The sequence below is a fragment of the Photinus pyralis genome, unplaced genomic scaffold (assembly GCF_008802855.1).
Source record: "Photinus pyralis isolate 1611_PpyrPB1 unplaced genomic scaffold, Ppyr1.3 Ppyr1.4_LG3b, whole genome shotgun sequence".
Taxonomy (NCBI): Eukaryota; Metazoa; Arthropoda; class Insecta; order Coleoptera; family Lampyridae; genus Photinus; species Photinus pyralis.
In genome coordinates this window covers 2,566,898-2,573,846 of record NW_022170510.1, presented here as the reverse complement: position 1 = coordinate 2,573,846, position 6,949 = coordinate 2,566,898, and the positions used below count along the sequence as shown (strand labels likewise).

Genomic DNA, 6,949 nt, shown 5'->3' with positions numbered 1-6,949 from the left:
ATTAACCTCTACCCCTTTACGCTTGTCAACGTGGTTTTCCCCCCCTCCCTTCCCCCTTTTTCTGCCTTCAGCAGATTGGGGGTTTTCAACTTGAGGGCACACTAATCTTCCCGCGAGTCCCGACATCTGCCATCAGCAGGCACAGGGTAGTTTGGCCCAAAAATTTTAGTATATTAAATAACAATAGCCTAATGCAAGCTATGTTGCATTCTTTCACCTTTCTTCTCACTTCGTCCCGTTACCTAATCCGGCCCTGTTTAACCTTGTTGTTTTTAAATTTCCCGCTTTTTATTTCCTTCTTTAACCTTTCCCTTTCGTTACCTTTCGAATTAAGTCGTTGACTATATTTGTACAAGATGGCTGCGTCCATTTTCTAATGGCATGAATTAATTAATTAATCGTCGATATATCATGACTATGTCAATTTTGTTCCACTTTTCTATGTCCTAACACCAACTGTTTTATATTGGAAAAATTTTTTCCTGTAAGTATTAATTATGTTCAACTAGTGGTTAACACATGTTCTTTCCAGCATACTGATAAAAATGTAACTTCTGTACTTTCAATTTCCTATTTTCTGTTGTTGATGTTTTAAATTTTAAGGTATGTATATTTCAAGATTTATATTTCAAGATTGTTACTCGTTATTAGTTACAATTTTCCTACAGCTTGAAAATGACTTAGGTCGAAACTATAGTCGCTATGTGATTTTATTCACAATTTTTTAATAAAGAAGTATGGGGAAGGTTTAGTGTGTTAAATTCCTATTCAACTGTCTACTTTCTGACCCCGTTTTGAGCTTTACCACCATGGATTCCCACCAAGATGTTATACACACACTGCAGTTACGTGTATTTACAAGCATATACCAATCTCATTAGCTTACATGTCGATTAACAGGCTTTCAGGCATAATCATGAGGGTACCTATTGTAAGAATAGAGTATAAATGAGATACCTATCAAGATTGAGAATATGGAAATATCAAGAGCTTCTGTTCAGAATGTAAAGGCTGTAATCTATTATATTATTTATCCAGTTTACGAAATTTTATATCACAAAGAGTTACAAATGATTGCATATCGGTTATAGTTGATTGCTTGGCGCCAGTAAAAATCAACGAAAATATTATTATAGACAGTAACTTTTAGCGTACCTTCTGATGGATTCTGTGTTACGACTTTCAGCCCATAAACCTGATTCTGTGTTTTATATGTGATATATTTTTAATTAACAATAAGTTGCTGTTATATAGCTTTATCGAAGACCATTTTATTATTGAACACACATAAACTAAAGCTTTCGTTCTTAAAATAGTTACTCCGAGTTGTAGTGTTGGCGGTAGTAATGGGCACTTTATATTTAAATCAAGCGCCTTGCAGAAGAAGTATCTAGTGCATACTCTTGGATTCAAATTCACCTGGATCTTTCAGGATCTTTAGGATTCAACATTTTTTTAAAATGCACCCTTTCCTATCAATTTATATACTTACGTAATGTGGAATTCATAATTGTCTACTTCCCCAAAAGTAAAATAAAACATTTGAGTGTCACTGGCTTTGTCGCTTTTAAGTAGGTGTTTCCTATTCCGAGACCAACATACCTTAACTATTGCTTTCTCTTTTTGCTGCAACAACCTCCATTTTAAACGTCTGTAACGTCCAGTGTAATTCTTAGTTCACCGCCCGCGGTTCGTAAAACTAGATACGCACTTGCCCTCTACCTCAAATGTCATGTTTTAAATAAGGAAAGATGTATAACCTCATGCGCGCTGTGAATATAAGCGCTAATCCGATATGCGAACTTACTCATTTTACTGACTATAGCTATGTTTAAATAATCATATTTATTTGAAGCTACCTAATCCGGAAACTTCCACTAGCCACAGGTACAACAAGGGGTACTTCGTTTGAAATCCAAAGCAGTAGTAACACGCCAGCAATTAGTATAAGTCACTGTCCTAATTTTACAACTAAATTCATTTCGTATAATAAAAACGAAAGCCTGTAAGTATTGCCTTAGTTAATTACTTAGCTAGTTCAACTTCACACAAATTAAACCTCGTAACAAAACCATCATTTTCATACGCTTTATCTTTTAACTAAAACTGATTTCAAAAGAAACCCATGAACCCCTACCTACGAGGCACCGTTTTCGAGATATCAGGATATCAGGATAGGTGTCAATTTACAAATCGCTATATCTCCGCTGTTTACTGTCCGATCTTGTCGAAATTTGGTATTCAGAGGTTCCGAAATATCGACCCTCCCATATCGAGAACTTTCCAAAGATACCCATGAAACCCTACCTACAAAGTTCGGTTCTCCAGATATCTCGGTTGACGTGTTTGATCAAAAATCCAAAATACTATTTTGCGAAGATCGGCTAGAAAGAGAAAAGTAAAAATATGAAACAAACTTCCACTTGAAATAAAAAATTCTATAACATTCTATATTTTCAAGTAAAAATTAAAAATTCTTTCCAGGCATTTTTATGAAATTAGTGAATACTACACCTCCAACTAAATTGTCCTGTGATCAAGAAATTGTGTCAACTAAAAAAAAATATTTATATATATACTTACTGCGATAATTTTATCATTATTTGTTTGTCGTTAATCTTATTGTTTGTTTGTTATATACACTGTGACTTATGCTATCCATCTAAATGGCTAAAAGATCAAATATATTATTATTATTATAAATGTCGCGAAACGCGTGATTCCGAAGTATCCAGGTCGTAGGTCGAAAGGCGACGGAGAGGCGTCGGTATCTCGAAAAGGAGAGGGGATGGAAAAAATTTGAAAATCCCGTTTCAAGCCCCCGGCCGGGCGCAGCTACCGTTAATAATTTGGTACGAATCGGACGGTAAATAAGGGAGATATTAAGGGATGCACGGCCCTTTAAAATGCATCCATTTGGGACCAGATTTTTTTCAACGTGTTGGTTGTCGATGGGGGAAGGATATGATTTGAACGGTTCGTGGCGACGCGCTGCCAAAATGCAAATCTCGGTAGGTTAGGTTTAGTGTGTCCTCCTACCTCCCGGGGGGAGGGGGGGGGGGATCAAACCGGATCGAAAAAAGTTGATATTTGAGGCGGGTAGTACGCCGTAAGTTGGGGGACGTTTTGGGTCACATTTGAGCGATTGTAAAGGCAAACTTTGCACCTCCCTCGCCCCCAAACGAAAGTTATTTCGGGGTGCCGACCCCATATGTACGTAACACGCGGGACCGTCCGGGTTTCAGATTAAATGCGTTCCGATGGGGGGAAGCAAAACTGCTTTTCGCACCCTCGCCTTTTCATAGGGTGCCTCCTGGGCGGGGGGGGGGGTCGCGAATTCCGCAACCGTGTCGTTCGAAAGCCTCGACCCTCACCTCCCTCCCCTTCCACGCCGCGGCCGGAATTCTTCGACTTTAATCGTTTACCCTCTGGTAATTGTTTCAGGAGGCCACCCGTTCGGGGGGGGGGCGAATTTTCCTGGGGTAGCCGCGGAAAAGTCGTGTCGCCGGAATTCGGGGCTCGTGTAAAAATTGCGTAAAAATCCAATTTGCCGAAGGAAAGTTATCGATGAAAACGTCGAATTTTGCTTGAATATTTGAATGATTGTAATTATAAATATGTATCTATGTGGTTATATTACTCGAGGAATTTTTAAGTCGTCATTTGCATTATTTTATGTGAGTAAAAGTTTCAAGGGGCTCTCACAATGTATCAGTTTATTACCGAGTTTTAATTTTTTTCAGGAAGTCGCGCGTAAATAATTCACGGTGTTCATAAGTACCCGAACAATGAAAAAGTACCTGTATATGTAAATAAAAAAGGTTTAGCTAAAAGCTACCATTAAAGTTTACACATCATCCATTATTCGTCATAAACTTCCACTGAGAGAACTTTGCCTAACCGTGTTCTCTGTTTCGAGAAGAATTGGATAGTCGCATAAACATCTACAAACTATAGAATTGAATGAAAACAAAAGTTAAAAAGGTAGTCTGACTGACGAATAAGAAAATGTAAACTAAGTAAAAACACAACTTTCCTGTAGCCAAATGCGTATTGTGTCTCGGTGACTGTAAATTCAAGGCAAATGGTGGAAAGCATTGTTCGATGTAATGTTCCTGTAAAGATGCAGGAGCAAATTTCATTCTATTATATCTACATGCAATTTCCCATTTGAAGGTGCAATTTGGAATTACTCCATGAACGTGGCACGTGGAGTATAAAGATGTCGACTTTGCTAACAGTGGTGCATTATGGTAATCCTTTACTTAAACTATTAAATTTTGTATTTGAGCATGAACTATGGAGTCAATACACGAAATCCCTTTCACATAAAAAAGAAGTACTTTATTACTACTAATTTTTATTATATAGGTACTCTTTTATCATAGCAACGAAGCTACCTTATACGCACGGCACGGCTGAGGTATTAATCTCAGAATTTGATTTATGTTCTTGCATATTCATTCACGCTTTGAAATCAACGTAAAATACATATAGATACTCACAATACCTATACATATACCAGCGTGGAACGAGTTCCGCTATATGGGTAATCAGTATTTTAGTAAACATTGATCTAAATCTAGCTAAGCAGAAGTACAGCGAGTTTGTCCCAAATCGAACTTACTTTCGCTAATTGTAACCGGAAGTGTTTGTTGTCTTTTCAATCTTATTAAAGACAGAGCCGATTACTAATCTTGTTGTTTATAAATAAATAAATCAATTTTAAACACCAACCAAAAACATCGAATTTCACAGGATTGCTGGAGATTTAGGAAAACGCGGTAGCGCTTTAGGTGATGTAATTGTATAAGCTTCATGTTTTAAAGTACCTATTTTGTATTTACTGGAAACTGAAGAACTGAATCTTTTTTAGATAATTTTTATATTATGGTGATTGGCGCATGCACTAATAGTTTTCTAACTAATTTTTGTTTGTTTCTGTGGACGAGGAAACGGAATTTCCAAAATAATAAAATTTTGTTCCCGAAATGGAGCACATTTAGAAACATATTCAAATAAGGAATAGGTGATTGTAGTAGTCTGTTATAAATCAATTGAAAACTGAATTTTGATAATTGCCATATGTTCAGGAAGTTGGTAAAATACCGTTTTTGTGCAGTTACTCATCCAAAATGATTACCAAAACTATATCACAACATTTACAGCACTGTGCAAACGGCTAAGTGCTTTTTACTACTTCCTTAACAAAATTGGTAAATAGACTAAGGTTTGGGGCAGCCATAATAGGTAAAATTTTCGATTGAGACCATTATTCCACAACACTTAAGGACCGGTAGTTGACCAGTTAAGATTATCTTATACATACATAAGTTTCAATACGAGTTAATTTATTTCCGAGGAAATTACATGCCAGATAGGTTGCAGACCTGCTGATGAGTTTACGTCAGTAGCTCTAAATTTGGCTACAAGGGCCTGATTTTAAATCCCAGATGGTTGTTTTTGATTGTATAGTGGGTCGAGTGGGAAGAGGAACTGTTAATTAATTAGCTAACAGTCCGCCTACTATAAAATAAAGGCAATAAAATCAATTAAAATAGATTTAAAGCTAACAGGAAATACGGACATTAAATGGTTCTTGTCCGACTTGGAATGAGATCTGCCGTTATATATTATATTGGGGTACATAACGTTTTGGTGCTTTACGTAAGGTTCTCGATGGCGCATTAAAGTTGTAATATTTCCTAATAAGTGTGGACAATAAATTAGCTTGAAATCATAAAATTTTTGATATTATGAAATTTTACTTTTGCCCCACAGCGAGCATAATCGATTCGCTCACAATTACACCTCAATTATTTAAAGAGCATCTCGTTACTCTTACCTGAAAAATTCGCTCTAATTTAAGCTTCCGTCGATTAGTCGTAAATAAAAAAGGAAACTGAAATAAGCTTCTTATTTCAAGGGGTTAGAGCTCTTTTGTTTACTCCTTTTTAATGCTGAATTTATTGCAACTTCTTAAACGGAAATAAAAATGATTATTAATTGCCTTCGATTAACTCAAATATATAATATTTAACAAAAATGGTATCTCTTACATCTAGTTTGCTTATTCTCCTTTCAACCCTACAACCCTACGGTTACGTTTCCCCATAGATATATAAATACCGTTTCCCTTTGTCGACGTGTATAGTACAAAACTTTAATATATAGCAGAAGCCGTATAAATCTTTGTAAAGGTTCTGACAATTTTGGATGTAATTTAGGTCGTTTCTGTAGAAACAGAATTGTCATATGTTCTGAACGTCATTTTATATCGTACATTTGAAATCAGAATGACAGATGTCATTAGAATGCCCAATCATTTGTTTCACTTTATCTATCCTTAAGGTCGCTATACATGATGCTATTTACCGGAAGGCAGGCCTTTCGATTTGCAAACCCGAAGGCAAACCGTAGCGTTAGTGGTTATATTGGCCGGAAGGCCCGGCCTGAACTCCCGGCCTTCCAAAAAACTGCTACTTTTTGAAAATTTACCTTCCGCCTATGATCTGCAGCTTTGTGCAGGCAATAAATAAATCGGTCCCAATTAGTATACTTTTCCAGCACGGCGGAAAATGTTTCTGGCTACTGACTCACGCGGGGTACTCTCGTGCACAGGTACGTTTTCTTGCTTCGCGCCGACCCTTGATTTTAAAGTGCCCACAGCGGACGTAAATATTAATATTTTGCATTGATCGTTTTTTAATAACAACATTTCTCGATTTTAGTTAAAATAAAGCAAATGCCAAAAACCTCCCTATTCCTATGTTGCCCACTATCGTGGCGGATACCAACATCTTTCACTCCAATAATTAATGATAATAAATTTTTTCCCCGTTGAAAGTAGTTCTCCGTGTAGAGACTGTCGTTCTTACATGTTTTTCTTGTAATGCGACTAATTAAGCAGTAGTGAACGTCTTCGACTTCAAATAATTGAATTGCTGAA

The 6,949-nt window shown here is 36.7% G+C and overlaps 1 protein-coding gene across 3 annotated transcripts in view; it reads left to right on the top strand.

The window, feature by feature from the left end:
* LOC116166911 (glucose dehydrogenase [FAD, quinone]-like) overlaps positions 1-6,949 on the top strand; it is a 361,388-nt gene that overhangs the window by 12,829 nt on the left and 341,610 nt on the right. For 2 of the 3 annotated variants that reach the window (XM_031482114.1, XM_031482117.1), the window contains exons 1-2: positions 346-484; positions 533-603. The exons of the other annotated variant lie outside the window; for it this stretch is intronic. The gene's annotated coding sequence lies outside the window, so the exon portion shown is untranslated. Of the gene's footprint in view, positions 1-345; positions 485-532; positions 604-6,949 lie in introns of those variants that run through there. 3 annotated transcript variants of the gene reach the window in all.